At 41.4% G+C, this 16749-nt stretch overlaps 1 pseudogene; it reads left to right on the top strand.

Annotated features, from left to right (window-relative positions):
* The first annotated feature begins 508 nt into the window (after positions 1-508).
* LOC133862622 (G-box-binding factor 1-like) lies at positions 509-15912 on the top strand (annotated as a pseudogene).
* The last annotated feature ends 837 nt before the right edge of the window (positions 15913-16749 follow it).

Raw genomic sequence — 16749 nt, 5'->3', positions numbered from 1 at the left:
TTCAACATGGGGGTTGCCCTATGCCTCTAAGAATACACCTCAAACTTTATTAAAAAAGAAGCAAAAAAAAAAAAATTGAAAATCTACCATTTTGTCATCAATTAGGTCACACATCTCCACATTAAACTAGTAATGGACGGACCAGGACGGTCAGATGATAACGATGTCCTATATGCAGACTTGTTTCCTATATTAGTTTTTAATTCGCATGGCCACTTCTTCATCTTCCGCTCCTTCGATTAACTTCGTAATAATTCTGTTCTTAGTACTTACGTGTTCTGTTGCCACGGGCCCCGTATACTTTTAAGCACAAATAGATTGTTAGTAATGGATTAGATTGAGTTGAGTTGTACTTAGATTTGTACGCTTTTGGTGGTTGGCTTTTCTTTAAGAATAGTATATGACTATTGGAAAGAATATTGGCCTGTTCCAGCTTGTTTGTTGGTTATTCAATATGGTGTTTTCAGGCCCTTCATAGAACTTGAAGGGGCTTTTTTGAAACAACTTGATGGGGACAGGGGAAGAGAGCACACCTCCTAAGCCTTCCAAACCAGCTTCTTCAGCTCAAGTATCCTCGTCTTCCTCTTAACCCTCATTTTCTTTTTTTACTTTTCTTTTCTTTTTTGGTTGTAAAGCATTCTCATTTGTATTTACAGGAAATACCAAGAACACCTTATCAGGATTGGTCGAGCTCTATGCAGGTTTGTGATGAGAATATGTTTAGTTTTTTTAATTGCTTTGACTTTATGAATTTTTTTAATCGCCTTTTGTCTTTATATACATTAATTTGAATATAAGGATAGTCAGTGATAGCAGCTTATAGACGAGCTTCTTGTTTTGGCTTATTATGGTCTTGGAGCTGTGCCACCTCCGTTTTTTGCCTCAACGGTTGCTTCTCCAACTCCCCGCCCCTATCTATGGGGAAGCCAGGTGAATATATCCCTTTTTTGGATCATGTAGGTGTTAAAGTGAATTCAGACCCTTAAGTCAACAAAGCACATGTGACAGCAAGGAAACATGTGTCCATGTTTCCTGCATACAGCAGCCCCCTTTTCCTTCCATGTTTCCTGCATAGCAGCCCCACATGTGACAGCAAGGAAACATGTGTCCATGTTTCCTGCATACAGCAGCCCCCTTTTCCTTCCATGTTTCCTGCATAGCAGCCCCCCTTTTCCTTCCATGTTTCCTGCTTTAGTTTTCTCTTTTTACGGATCATGTTGATCCCCTTGATCCTTAACTTCTTGTAGTAACATCTCTCAGCTCTTGTAAAGACCTTTGTACAAATGCTAGAAGCCAACTTGGCTATATATATACATACAAACTCTCTGTTCTGGTTCAAGCAACCAAACAGATTATCAAGCCTTATTCTTACATGGTATCAGAGCATTTAACAAGCCAACGCTCTTCCATGGCCACTTCTTCCGCAGACTCCTCTTCTTCAACCACCACCATTCCTTCCCCTGAATCTACTGCATTAGCATTTACCTTACCTAACTCAACATCTCTCAACATTGTCAAGCTTGATGGCCCCAACTACCTTGATTGGGTGTCTCAATTTCTGCCCATCCTTCGGTGCAATGATCTTTTGGGGATAGTAGATGGCTCTGAGCCTTGTCCACCAAAAACACTGACCAATGCTAACACTCAAGAACAGCAGCCGAATCCTGCCTATGTCTTATGGCAGAAAAGAGACCAGCAACTTCTCAACTGGATCATATGCTCGTTAACACCATCTTTGGTGTCCTCCATGTACGGGCTAAACACCTCCCACTCAGCTTGGACTACTCTAGCTACCCGGTTTGCTTCTCAATCAAAGTCCCGCATCTCACACCTCAAGAGGCAGCTCCAAAACTTGCAGCAGGGAAGCAAAACCTGCACTGAGTATCTCAATACAGCAAAGAAGTGGGCAGACCAACTGGCTGCCGGGGGAAAACCTGTGGATGATGATGACCTCATCTCATTCATCACAAGTGGTTTAAATCCTGCCTTTAATTCTTTTGTTACCATCTTTAACTTTTCCTGCCGTGACAAAGAAATGAGTTTCTTAGATTTTCAGGCTGAAATACTAAGTCATGAAATTTTGCTAGAAAACCAACAACAACACTCCATCACCCCAGAAACAGGATCATTTGCTCTCTACACCAACAAATCACCAAATACCAGTTTTCACACGGCTCACCCCAACAGCACTCGAACACCATTTGTCCGAACACCATTTGTTCCCTCCAACAGGAAGCCTAAATTCACTCCCAGAAGCCATCCTTCACCCAAGTTTTCACCACATGTCAGCAACAACACCAACTCACATCAAGGCAACTTTGGACCTAGACCAGGAGGTTCTCAGTTCACCACTCAGCAAGGTACCCGCACTTTCTGTCAAATTTGTGGAAAACCAAATCATAGTGCATTGGATTGTTACCACAGAATGGATTATGCCTACCAAGGCAGGCATCCTCCAACGCAACTTGCAGCAATGATGGTTCAGACCAATGCTGAACTTGGAACTCAAGATTGGCTTGCAGACTCAGGAGCCAACACTCACATCACTGCCGATCCAAATACCATCAACAATCCTGTTCTTTTTGAAGGAAATGAAACCGTGGGAGTGGGGAATGGTACAGGTTTGAATATCACAGCCACTGGCTCAACTCTAGTTAACTCTAATCTTGCAAATTTCTCATCTAAATTTCTACTCAAAGACATTCTTCTCTGTCCCTCTGCTTCGGCTAACTTGTTATCTATCAACAAATTCTGCATTGACAATCATTGCATGTTTGAACTCACTGGCTCCTCTTTTACTGTCAAGGACACACTGACGGGAACCGTTCTGCTCCAGGGACCCAGTGAGAACGGGTTGTACCCCATTCCTCTACACCGCATCTCTCAAAATAAACTGAAGGGATTTGCAGCTCTCCTAGGAGTCAAGACCACTGATATGGTATGGCACCAGAGACTTGGACATCCCTCCATTGCTGTCTTCCAGCATCTTTTGAGTCACCAACACCTTCCCTTGGCTGGTTCGGTTGACAAACTTAGGATTTGTGAGTCGTGTCAGCTTGGCAAGTCCAAGCAACTACCCTTTTGTGAGTCATCTAGGCAGACTTTTGTACCCCTAGAACTTGTACACTCAGATGTTTGGACTTCTCCCATTCCATCTCTCACTGGCTGCAAGTTCTATGTCATCTTCGTTGATGATTACAGCCGATTTACTTGGTTGTATCCCATGTTTAATAAAAGTGATGTTTATCAATGCTTCCTTAAATTCAAAGCTCTTGTGGAAAAGCAGTTTAACACTCCCATTAAACAGTTTCAAAGTGATAACGGAGGTGAATACACATCCAACCAATTCAAACTTTATCTCAGTCAAAATGGCATCTTCCACAGATTGACTTGCCCCCACACTTCACAGCAAAATGGAATAGCCGAAAGGAAGCATAGACACATTGTGGAACTTGGCCTCACTCTCCTAGCCCAATCAGGTTTACCATCAAAACATTGGGTTGATTCATTCTTAACAAGTGTCTACTTAATAAACAGGTTGCCAACTCCAGTGTTGAAAAATGCATCTCCATTCTCCAAACTCTTTGGTACACCTCCCAAGTATTCTGCTCTCAAATCCTTTGGATGTCTTTGTTTTCCTCTCTTGAGACCGTATACAACTCACAAACTCTCATTTCGTAGCAAACCATGCATCTTCATAGGTTATTGTGCTAACCAACGTGGTTATCGTTGCTTTGATCCTCAATCTCAGAAAGTATACATCTCTCGCCATGTGGTTTTTGATGAATCCAGGTTTCCTGCCAAGGATACAACTCTCTCACAAAGTCCCTGCAAGCTCACGGCCTCTCCAGGTACTTCTCTTATCCCTTTGCTCACTATCTCATCCACTCCTCAAAATTCAGAATCTTGTCTCAACTCACAAATAAACTCTCAAACCCCATCAACTCAACAATCTCAATCAGCAGACCATCAAATTGATTCACACTCCTCTTGCCCATCACAGCAACTACCTTGCACAGTCTCTCATTTCCCTGCAGACTCTATAACTGATTCTGACAGTACTGTACTCTCATCTCCTCAACCAAATTCCTCTTCCCCTGCTGCTGTTCCCACTCAACCAAACCATGTGGTTACTAGATCCCAAACCGGCACTCTCAAACCTAAACTGTTCCCTGACTTCAAAATGTACCAAGTTTCACGATACCCTCTTTCAACCTTTCTCTCAGCACTGTCACCCCTTGAACCTTCCACTTTTAAACAAGCTTCCACCAAACCCGAGTGGATTGAAGCTATGACACACGAGTACAATGCCCTGCTTTCCAATCAAACCTGGACCTTGTGCTCACGTCCCTTGCACCACAATGTTGTAAGAAACAAATGGGTCTTCAAGGTGAAGCAAAAATCTGATGGCAGTGTGGACAGATTTAAGGCACGATTAGTAGCCAAAGGTTTTGAACAAAAGAGTGGAATTGACTACCATGAAACCTTTAGCCCGGTAATCAAGCCAGCTACAATCCGGTTACTCCTTGCTTTGGCTGTGCAATTTGATTGGCAATTGAGGCAACTTGATGTATCTAATGCTTTTCTTCATGGAGTGTTAGAAGAGGAGGTGTACATGGAACAACCTCAAGGATTTGTGGATCCTTCTTTTCCCAATCATGTATGCAAGTTGCATAAGTCCATTTATGGACTAAAACAGGCACCAAGAGCCTGGTTCAAGAGGTTATCTACTGCCTTGTTAGAGCATGGATTTATTGAATCTCATGTGGATTATTCCTTATTCATTTATCATGCTGGTTCAATTCATATTTTCCTGTTGATCTATGTAGATGACATCATCATCACAGGAAACCATCCTGCCACTATTACTCTGCTTATTGACAAACTGCAATCTGACTTTGCCATAAAAGATTTAGGTGACCTCAGTTACTTCCTTGGCATACAAGCAGTCCGAAACTCAGAGGGTCTTCACCTACGCCAGTCCAAGTATGCAATTGATCTCCTCCAACGAGTTAACATGGCCGATTCCAAGCCCTATCGTGCTCCATGCATTGCAGGTTCTAAAATGTCCAAGTTCGATGGTGAGGCTCTTTCGGATCCCACGACATTCCGGCATGTAGTTGGTGCTTTGCAGTATCTTACACTCACTAGACCTGATCTTGCATACTCAGTAAACCAGTTGTGTCAACACATGCACAATCCGACCACAACTCATTGGACTGCAGCCAAGAGAGTGTTACGGTATCTTAAAGGGTCAGTTGATAGTGGCTTGTATTACAGCAAAGGCAAAGTCTCTCTCAATGCCTTTTGTGACTCAGATTGGGCTGGTAACCCTGACGACAGACGCTCCACTACGGGGTTTTGCATCTTCCTCGGCTCAAATCTGGTTTCTTGGTCTGCCAAGAAACAGCATGTTGTCTCTCGGTCAAGCACCGAGGCCGAATACCGCTCTATGTCTCTTGTCGTTGCAGATTTGTTCTGGCTTCGCATGCTTCTTCGTGAGTTGCGCATCTCACTCCCTTCTCCTCCCACTTTGTGGTGTGACAATGCCGGGGCTATTGCACTTGCCTCCAATCCTGTCTTCCATGCTCGAACTAAACACATAGAAGTAGACTTCCACTTCATCCGGGAAAAGGTTACAAATCGAGATATTCAAATTCAATATATCTCCACTTTGGATCAAATTGCCGATCTCTTCACCAAAGGGCATACTGCCGTTCGGTTCTGCCTTCTCCGTGACAAACTGAGAGTTGCTCCACCCCCTCTCAGTTTGCAGGGGGGTGTTAAAGTGAATTCAGACCCTTAAGTCAACAAAGCACATGTGACAGCAAGGAAACATGTGTCCATGTTTCCTGCATACAGCAGCCCCCTTTTCCTTCCATGTTTCCTGCATAGCAGCCCCACATGTGACAGCAAGGAAACATGTGTCCATGTTTCCTGCATACAGCAGCCCCCTTTTCCTTCCATGTTTCCTGCATAGCAGCCCCCCTTTTCCTTCCATGTTTCCTGCTTTAGTTTTCTCTTTTTACGGATCATGTTGATCCCCTTGATCCTTAACTTCTTGTAGTAACATCTCTCAGCTCTTGTAAAGACCTTTGTACAAATGCTAGAAGCCAACTTGGCTATATATATACATACAAACTCTCTGTTCTGGTTCAAGCAACCAAACAGATTATCAAGCCTTATTCTTACAGTAGGTCGTCAGGGCATTCATTCTCTACAGGATATAAGGTTCTTATTTTCTTTCTTGTTGGCAATTTTTCAGCATCCGTTGATCCCACCGTATGGGACGCCAGTTCCATACCCTGGTTTATATCCTCCATGGGGAGTTTATGCTCATCCTAATATGATCACGGTAATCCTAGTCACTTATATTTTCCTTACACTATTTTTTTTTTCACAATACAAACGCATGTGCCCACACGTGTGACACAAGCACACCCTTTCTGTTGTTAAATACTGAGAAGTTTATGAATTTGTCAGCTAAGTTTGTTCACTATATCTTCTATCTGTAGACTCCAAACCCAATACAGATCAATGCAGAGTTGGAAGGAAAGGGTCCTTGTGGAAGGGACCGAGCGTCTGCTAAAAAATCCAAGGGGACTTCTGGAAGTTCATGTAAGGCTGAATAGAGTGCGAAAGCAGCTTTAGGTTCAGGAAATGATGACACTTCACAAAGGTTCTGCAACCTTGGTGTAGTTTTGGATCTTCTTTTGACTTTTTTTTTTTTTTTTTTTTTTTGCATCAATTTCTCATTGGGTTAAAATCAAGTTTTTTGTTTTTAATCACTGCGACATTCTGACCAGAAATTTGCTTCCCCCTTTTTTATCTTCCCTCCTGGTTAATAGTGTTGAAAGTGGTACCGAGGGTACATTAGATACAAGCGAAAAGAATAATGACCAACAGGTAAGTTATATCAAATATTTATGTATGCCTATTTCCAGGGGCGGAACCAGACATTTAAAGGTAGGGGGACAAAATTTTAAAATATAAAAGTATGGGGGTAAAAATTTAGTTTTGAAGGCACATTTCATAAAAAAATCATAAAATTAAGGCGTAATTACCTTTTTCCCCCATGAACTACCAAAAAATGCGCAATGCCCCCATGAACTACCAACTCGACCAAAATAGAGCATTCAACTACCAAAGACAACCATTTTCCCCCCTTCCGCCAGTCAAAGGGGTTAAAACAAACGGTCAACGGGTCATGTGCCGTTTTATATGGGGGCATGTTGGAAGATGATGGTAATTCATGGGGGAAAAAGAGGAAGATGATGGTAGTTCATAGGGGGAAAAGAGGAAGAAAATGAGGGTAAAACGGCGTGTGACTGACGGAAGGGGGGAAAATGGTTATCTTTGGTAGTTGAATGCTCTATTTTGGTCGAGTTGGTAGTTCATGGGGGCATCGCGCATTTTTTGGTAGTTCATGGGGGGAAAAGGTAATTACCCCTAAAATTTAAGGAAAATTTTAAAAATTTGGAGGCAATTTTGTAACAGTTGTCTTCAACTGTTATGAAAAATCAGTGTATAAAATGTAAAAAAGAAGAAGAATTAAGGAAGAAAAGAATGAACTTCTGAAATTTTATAGAATCAGCCAAATTCGAGAGGCTACTCTCCAGGCACGTTTGAGAGTGCAAATCTCCTTTGTTCAATGAACAACAATGATCCAAGATATCAATTACAAACGCTAACTACAGCTTATAAAGCTTCTTTCAATTACTTACAACAACTACTAGAATACGGTTAAACTAACTAACAATTCTTAACACGTGCGTAACTAAACTCAACCGGATTACAGCTGCCATTAGCGTAATCCACTCCACCAACTAATAGACTCCACGTGTGCTGCCATTAAGCTCCCTTCACAAGCCTTCGCACCAACAACTTCACTTCCCAACTAGCCGTAGAATAATGCACGCGTGACACTACTCCCTTCTTTAAAACACCTTGCCCACAAGGTGTGGAAAAGTATCCTTCAAACGATAATAGGATTCCCATGTAGCATCATCCTTGGATTGACCATCCCACCGGACCAAAAGCTCAATAAAGGGCCTATTGTTCCGAGGCCGAGCTCGACGACTCAATACCTCCACGGGCTCAGGCGAAAAAACCCCATGAGAATCAATCGGAGGTAGTTTAGGCAACACTGAAGAAGAAGATCCCAGCTTGAGCTTAAGCTGGGAAACATGGAAAACAGGATGAATCCGAGAGGTAGGAGGCAAATCTAACTCATAAGCTACAGCCCCGATCTTCCGAATAATGGAGAAAGGCCCGTAAAAACGAGGCGATAACTTGAGGTTCCGACGAGCAGCAACTGAAGACTGCTTATAAGGCTGTAACCGCAGGTAGACCATCTGACCCACTTCAAAGGAACGCTCAGTGCGTTTCAAGTCAGAATACCTCTTCATTCTCTGTTGTGCATGTTGCAGATTATGCTGAAGCAGAGTTAAAATCTGCTGTCTAGTGCGAAGGACTTCCTCAACTGCATCAACTTGAGTCGTCCCCGGAACATAAGAAAGCAACCTTGGTGGAGGAACCCCATAAACTGCTTCATAGGGAGTAAGTTTAATTGAAGCATGCCAACTGGTATTGTACCAATATTCCGCCCAAGGCAGCCATGAAGACCACTGAGTTGGTCTATCTTGTGAAAAACATCTCAAATAAGTTTCCAAACACTTGTTAACTATTTCCGGCTGGCCATCAGTCTGCGGGTGGTAACTTGTACTCATTTTGAGTGAAGTACCCTGCAGACGAAAAAATTCCCTCCAAAAAGAACTAGTAAACACCGGGTCTCTATCAGAAACTATAGATGTGGGCATACCGTGGAGCTTAAAAATCTGAGACATAAAGAGTTTAGCCACAGAAGCTGCCGTGTAGGGATGAGCCAAGGCTGTGAAGTGAGCATACTTAGACAACCGGTCAACCACCACCATGATAACAGACTTACCCTGAGATAGGGGCAGCCCTTCCACAAAATCCATAGCAATATCAGACCACACCCTTGTAGGAATAGGTAACGGCTGAAGGAGACCCGCAGGAGACATATTGTCATGTTTATTCTGTTGGCAAGTAGGGCATAACCGAATGAAAGCTTTTAAGTCTTTCCTCATACCCTTCCAGTAGAAGTCTTTTTTAGCCCGTTGAAGAGTTCTTTCATAACCCGAGTGACCAGCAAGAGGATCACTATGGAAAAACATTAAGACTTGAGTTTTCAATTCAGGAGATTGGCCCAAAACTATTATGTTCTTGTAGAGAATAAGTCCACCCATAACAGAGTATTTCCTTGTGTCTAACTGATAAGTCTTGAATTATTCAATTCAAGACCCCTTAATTTGCATTTGTTATACCTAGTTCGTATTGTATATATAACGTTTTGTTATGTTTTAGTGTTTTCTCTTATTTTCAGGTCTTAGTTGAAATCTAATTCAAAATACTTGAATTAGACCTGAAAATACATCAAGGGTATTTTGGTCATTTCCAGAGCTCGAAACTGATCCTGAGAAAATGGAAAATTGTCCAAGGCATTTCGATCGATCGATTATTTGTACAGCAATAAATTCGATCGATCGACTTCTCGATCGATCGACATAATTTCGATCGAGCGAATTCGTGTCTTCCAGAAAGTTCAGATATTTTCAGATCTTTTCATTCTTTGTGCGATCCAAATTAAAAGTTGGATTTTGTGGACAGAAATGGACGCCGACCAACTCTGTTTGTGCGGGTAGGATTCACTCTTGATGATCTCTTGTAAATCCAATTCTCTATATATATGAGATTAGGGTTGTAGGTTAAAACATGCATCTTTTGAGATTTCGGATTTGCTCAGATGTATCACTTCAATTCCTTGCGTTTTTAGTTTCCTTTAGTGCACGATTTCTGGGCTTAGTTCCAGAGAGCTTGTCCCCTTTCTTTAATTTCAAGTTCTAGTTTAGCTTGTTCTTCATTTTCTTTCTTTCTTGTAATCCGATTTTCTTTAAGTTTAATATAGTTGTTTTTAATTCGTTTCTTTCTTGTTTCTTTACTGCTTTCCTTTAAATTCATGCTTAACTTAGATTCAATTCATGTCTAGCTAATTTAGTCCTTAGGGTTTGATCAAAAGTCCTATCCAAAATCATGTAGTGTTCTTGATGTTCTTAGGATTTTCTTTAGATGTTTGATGATTGTTGAGGGCTAGGGAATATCAAAACCCATGCTAAAAGGTTTTGGTATCAAGATTCCAATCAAATTTATTCATGAAAAAGAGTTTAACTTGTCTATGAGTTTTCCTTGAAGTCTTGAGTAAAACCAACATTCTTGGAAACAAGAACGATGTCTTTTTCAATGGTGCTATTTGACAGATGTATGATTTCTCATTAGAGTTACCTTATAGGGTATGCTAGGGAACACCAATCATTTCATCCCTTTGGTAGTCTAATTGTCTTTTAATTGTAGTTTAATTTTATATGGAATGATTTGGTGTGAAACTAGATATCTTATCATTGTGGCCTAATTAGGGTTTTCGTGTATTGTGTATACTTATTAGGATGTGTTATAGAGTAGTAAGCTAGGGCACATTAATCACTCCACACCTTTGGTAGAGTAAAATGTTTTCAATTATAGTTTAATCTTTATGTGGAGTTGATTAACGTAAATCTAGGTGCTTTATGATTACGTCTTAACGAAAGTATTTTCATGTCGAGGTCGTCGTAATGGTTGACGCCCATTACGCGCTCATATCAAGCATGTTAGGAAGATTCATATAGACTTTAAGCATTGCATAGGTTGAGGATTGGATATGATCAACACCCTAAGTTTTCTTTTAATTTAATTTCATTTCCGTTTGCATTTCTTTCACCTTGTCGTTGTAGCTTCAATTCTACAACTTTTGTTTTTACTTTTGTTGATAAATTAAGTTAGATACGCTCTTCTCATATCCTATTATGCAAAACAACCAATATTTCTCTGTGGTTCGATCACCCTTACTATAGTACAACCGATTCGTACTATTGCGAGTGGTAAACTTATAAATTTAAAATCCACGTAGTCGAGTTGACTACCACTAACTCATGAAGAGACCATTTTTCCCACAATGGTTTTAAGTCAGCATCAGAACTATAACAATTCTTTAACTCTTGCACCCACGTAACACTAAGACTGGACAGCAGAAATAAGGAGACATCCTGCTCCCAAGACTCCCTCCGTGATAAGGCATCAGCCACTCGGTTTTCGACCCCTTTTTTGTATTCAACAACAAAATCATAGCCGAGCAGCTTAGTGAGCCACTTTTGCTGAAAAGTGGTGCCAATCTTTTGTTCTAACAAGAACTTCAAACTTTGCTGATCTGTCTTTACCACAAATGAATGCCCTAACAAATAAGGACGCCACTTCTGAATGGCTGTGACTAAAGCAAAGAGCTCATTCTCATATGTAGACATGTGAAGAGCCTTCCCTTTCAAAGCTTTACTGAGATAGGCAATCAGACGTTTATCCTGCATCAATACAGCCCCAACACCAAGTCCACTTGCATCACACTCAATAGTGAATTGTTTAGAAAAGTTTGGCAAGGCCAAGACAGGTGCCTGAGTTACTGCAGTCTTCAAAGCATTGAAAGCTGCCCTTGCTGAATCACTCCAAGAATACGAATTCTTCTTAAGCATTGCAGTCAAGGGGGCTGCAATTGAACCATACCCTCTAATGAACTTTCTATAATACCCCGTAAGGCCAAGAAATCCCCTCAGAGATTTAATGTTAGAGGGCAGAGGCCAGTCCACCATAGCCTTGATTTTACCCGGATCGGCACATACTCCCTCAGCCGATACTATATGCCCCAAATAATCCACCTCAACCACCCCGATTCTGCATTTTGACAACTTTGCATAGAGCTGATTATGTCTCAACAACCCTAGAGTAACTTGCAAATGTTCCAGATGAGATTTCAAATCCTTACTATATACTAGAATATCGTCAAAAAATACTAGTATAAACTTTCGAAGGTATGGATTGAAAATATGGTTCATTAAACTTTGAAAAGTCGAGGGGGCGTTAGTTAAGCCAAAAGGCATAACTAAGAACTCATAATGTCCCTCATGAGTTCTAAAAGCCGTCTTGGGGATATCCTTCTCAACCACTCGAATTTGATGGTATCCGGACCTTAAGTCCAATTTCGAAAATATTTTAGCCCCCCACAATTCGTCCAACAGCTCATCTACTATAGGAATAGGAAATTTATCCTTAATGGTTACCTTATTAAGTGCTCGGTAATCCATGCACATCCTCCACGTACCATCCGTTTTCCTGACCAACAGAACTGGAGAAGAAAAGGGACTGTGGCTGGGCCTAATGACACCAGATTTGAGCAAGTCCTTGACGATCTTCTCAATTTCCTCCTTTTGATAAAAGGGGTATCTGTAAGGGCGCACAGAAACTGGAGTGACACCATCCTGTAAAGGTATAGCATGATCATGCGACCAAAGAGGAGGCAGCCCTTTTGGTTCTCTGAAAATGTCCTCAAATTGCTGTAAAAGATCCTGCACAGGTCCATGCACTGCAGGAGGTTTAGAATGCAAGAGAGGTTCAGTGGCCATCAGCTGAAGCAATACCCCTTTACTTTCGGCTCTAGGAAATTTAAAAGTATCTGCCTCTATCATATTCACTTGAGGTCCTTGCTGAATACCCTGTAATACATACTGCTGTCCTTGAAAGGAAAACTGCGTCTTTAATGCAACAAAATCCCATAATATAGGGCCCAATGTTTGCAACCATTGAATCCCTAAAACCATATCACACCCTGCTAACGAGAGGATGAACAAATCGGTTTGAAAAGAGAACCCTTGCAACTTAATACACACAGCCTTACAACTCCCTGGACTAAGCACCTTCTGACCATTAGCTACTCTTACTGAAATTTCTTCCCCTTGCAACGGTTTAAAACCCAAACTAGCAGCAAATTTCACATCTAAGAAGTTATGAGTGCTCCCCGAGTCAATAAGGATGGTCAAGTTATGAAACTTTACAATGCCTACCAATCTCATTGTTTTGGGACTAGGTGTCCCAATGATAGCATTGAGGGAAATTTCTGGAAATTCCTCCAAAAAAAATTCACCCGGATCTTCCTCCTCTTGAGGTAACTCACCAATATTTGTATTAACTTCTTCCTGTATAGCTTCAATCAAGAACAACTTAGGAACACTACAGACATGCCCCCGAACCCATTTAGAATCACATGTATAACACAACCCTCTTTTACGCCTATCTTCCATCTAGGCTTGGGAAATTTTCTGAATAGGGACTAAGGGCTGAGGCTTCCCTTGAGTACCCCCCTCCTTGCTACCCTGATTAGCAGCCCATGACTGACCATGTGATTGTCTTGGTGGAACAGACAAATTCATTCTAGGGCCATTATACCCACTGCCTTTAGGGTATCCCCCAATAAAATCAATATTTCCCCCTGAATACGACTGATTATAAGAGGAATTATGCCAAGCAGGCCTACTGACTCTTCGATTAGCCTTAACATTTTCCTCTTGAATCCGAGCTAACGAATAAGCATCGATTAAGGTTTTGGGATTAAACATTCTAACAGGCAACCGAATTTCATCCCTTAACCCTCAAAGAAACATACTCAATTTATGAAAATCAGGCAAAGCATGCACCTTAGTGGCTAAGGTGTCAAATTGAGTTTTATAATCTTCTAAGGACCCAACTTGCTTAAGGTTGGTGAGATTTTCCATGGGGTCATCGTAAGACCCCTTACCAAACCGAATCTTCATGGCCCGTAAAAATTCATCCCAAGAAGATAAACTACCACTAGACTTTAATTCTTGAAACCAAGATAAAGCCTTACCTTCCATGTGGAATGAGGATATAGACAATCTCTGTTTATCAGGTGTGCAATAATAATCAAAAAATTGCCCCGCTCTAGAACTCCAAGTCTCCGGATCCTCCCCATCAAAGCGAGGAAAATCGAACTTCATAGACCTAGTCTGGAACCCATCACCGGAATGATGCCCTTCTTGACCTGAAGGCTCCCCTTCATAGAAACTCTGCCCCATAACATCTGGGCAAACACCTTTATCCTTCTGAGATTGTCGTTGTGTAGCTCCCCACATCTCCTGGAGCTTCATATTGTTCGCATCGATCAATTTCTGCACCTGCTGCAGCAGCTCCGTTTGACCAACTGTCTGAACCATCAACAATTGTGACTGCATCTGATCCATTCGGCTCCCAAGAGCTTTCATCTCCTTTGAAACCAGTCCTTCGTCTGCCATACCCGTAGATCTTGTTCTCATAAGCGTGATAAGATCAGTGGGCTCTGATACCACTTGTAACAGTTGTCTTCAACTGTTATGAAAAATCAGTGTATAAAATGTAAAAAAGAAGAAGAATTGAGGAAGAAAAGAATGAACTTCTGAAATTTTATAGAATCAGCCAAATTCGAGAAGGCTACTCTCCAGGCACGTTCGAGAGTGCAAATCTCCTTTGTTCAATGAACAACAATGATCCAAGATATCAATTACAAACGCTAACTACAGCTTATAAAGCTTCTTTCAATTACTTACAACAACTACTAGAATACAGTTAAACTAACTAACAATTCTTAACACGTGCGTAACTAAACTCAACCGGATTACAGCTGCTGTAACGATCCACCCCCAATGACACAATACTGACCTCTTTTGGCTCCCCATACCAGACTTCCCAGGAGGTCACCCATCCTGAGATTGCTCTCGCAGCGGCTCGCTTAACTGCGGAGTTCTGATAGGTTCATTGCCATCACGGCTTTAAAACGCGTTGTGTCATATAGGGTGCATTTATACATATAAGCACATCCTCATTCTCAGGCGATGTGGGACGTCACAATCACCCCCCCTTGGGACCCAGCGTCCTCGCTGACGACCCTCATGGGATCACCCCATTCTTGGCATCCCAGCGAGTGCCCGCCGACAACCCTCTTGGGCTTGTGCACGCTCCCACCATCTCAGGCTGGGCAATGGCTCTGATACCATTTGTAACGATCCACCCCCAATGACACAATACTGTCCGCTTTTGGCTCCCCATACCAGACTTCCCAGGAGGTCACCCATCCTGGAATTGCTCTCGCATCGGCTCGCTTAACTGCGGAGTTCTGATAGGTTCATTGCCATCACGGCTTTAAAACGCGTTGTGTCATATAGGGTGCATTTATACATATAAGCACATCCTCATTCCTAGGCGATGTGGGACGTCACATCTGCCATTAGCGTAATCCACTCCACCAACTAATAGACTCCACGTGTGCTGCCATCAAGCTCCCTTCACAAGCCTTCGCACCAACAACTTCACTTCCCAACTAGCCGTAGAAGAAACTAGCCGTAGAATAATGCACCCGTGACAGATTTTAAAATTTTGGGGGGACTAGGGTATACGTGCTTCTGCCCCTGCCTATGTCCTAATTATTGAAATATTTATAGTGTTGGCGTTTCATTGGCCCATTGATATGATGCATTTTTTTTTGTACTTACAAAAAAAATAAAAAAAATTAAAACTTACCAAACAAAAAAAAATGATGTATTTTTTTGTCTTATGAAAACATGCCCAACTCTGTAGGATTTTGCTGAAAATATGAAGGGAACTTTGCACCAGAGGCTTGCAGATGGTATATATTTCATCTTCAACCTAAACGGTTCCTGCATAAGTTACTTTGGCTGTGATAATTTTCTACTCACTATAACTTCTTTAGGAGCCAATGCACAAAGTAACACTGTTGGGGCCATTGTTGAAGCTTCAGTACCTGAGAAGCTTGTCTCTATGCCTGCAAGTAATTTGAATATTGGAATAGACTTCTGTAATGCATCCGCTGGTGGTGCTGGAGCTGCAAAAGTGACACAAAATCCATCTGGTACCTCATCAGCACTTGTGATTGGATCTGAAGGTTTCCATCCAACGCCTGAGTAGCAGATGCAGGTAGGAGTCTTAAAAGGTTTCCCCTCAAGTATTTGTCGTTTCCCATCCCAATTCTCAATGTAAATAGTGTAAATTATGTTACTCCAGATGCAAGGTATCTATATGCTGCTTCAACAGATAAAATATATTACATGTAAATAGTGGCCAGGTTGCAAGTTATGAACCTAATGATTCTTTGCTTTCATAGATTCCAAATGACGATGCTTCGGTCCTCAAAGTTGTCCCCAAATTGGTTAGTTGGGCTTTACACTCTAACTTTAATATCATTGAGTTTCTTTCTTATTACTAGATTTTACTCTATTTGTTGAATGTCGTTTAGTGAATGTCATTATTCATAGTTGTAACACTTGTGACTGGTTCCTCTTAACTTTGTTTTCTTCTATTTGATATAGATAGAAATGAACTATATGTGATTTAGAGTTGTATGATAAGGAGGACAATAACGTACAATACGATCAAAATGTTAAAGAACCCAAGAACGGAATGAGGTTTAGTTCCAAACAAGAACTTTCCTTATATTATAAGCAGTATGCTCAACAAGTGGGTTTTGGGGTGATACATAAAGGAAGTAAAAATAAACCATGTGGGAGTGTAAAATACCTCACCCTTGCATGTGCTCATTATGGCAAGACAAAAACCAAGGCAAGTAATATTGGTAAGTCAAATCCAACAAAAAAACAGGGTGTAAGGCTAAGATCAATGCACAGTTAGTTGATGGAGCGTGGTTTTTGACTACTGTTGAGGTTGACCATAATCATGCTTTAAACCCGAGCAAAACCAAATCTTTTCGATGCAATAGGAAGTTAGCACCTATTGTGAAAAGAAAGT

The sequence above is a fragment of the Alnus glutinosa genome, chromosome 3 (assembly GCF_958979055.1).
Source record: "Alnus glutinosa chromosome 3, dhAlnGlut1.1, whole genome shotgun sequence".
Taxonomy (NCBI): Eukaryota; Viridiplantae; Streptophyta; class Magnoliopsida; order Fagales; family Betulaceae; genus Alnus; species Alnus glutinosa.
Note: the sequence above shows the minus strand (reverse complement) of the source record. Positions and strands in the feature narration are given on the sequence as shown.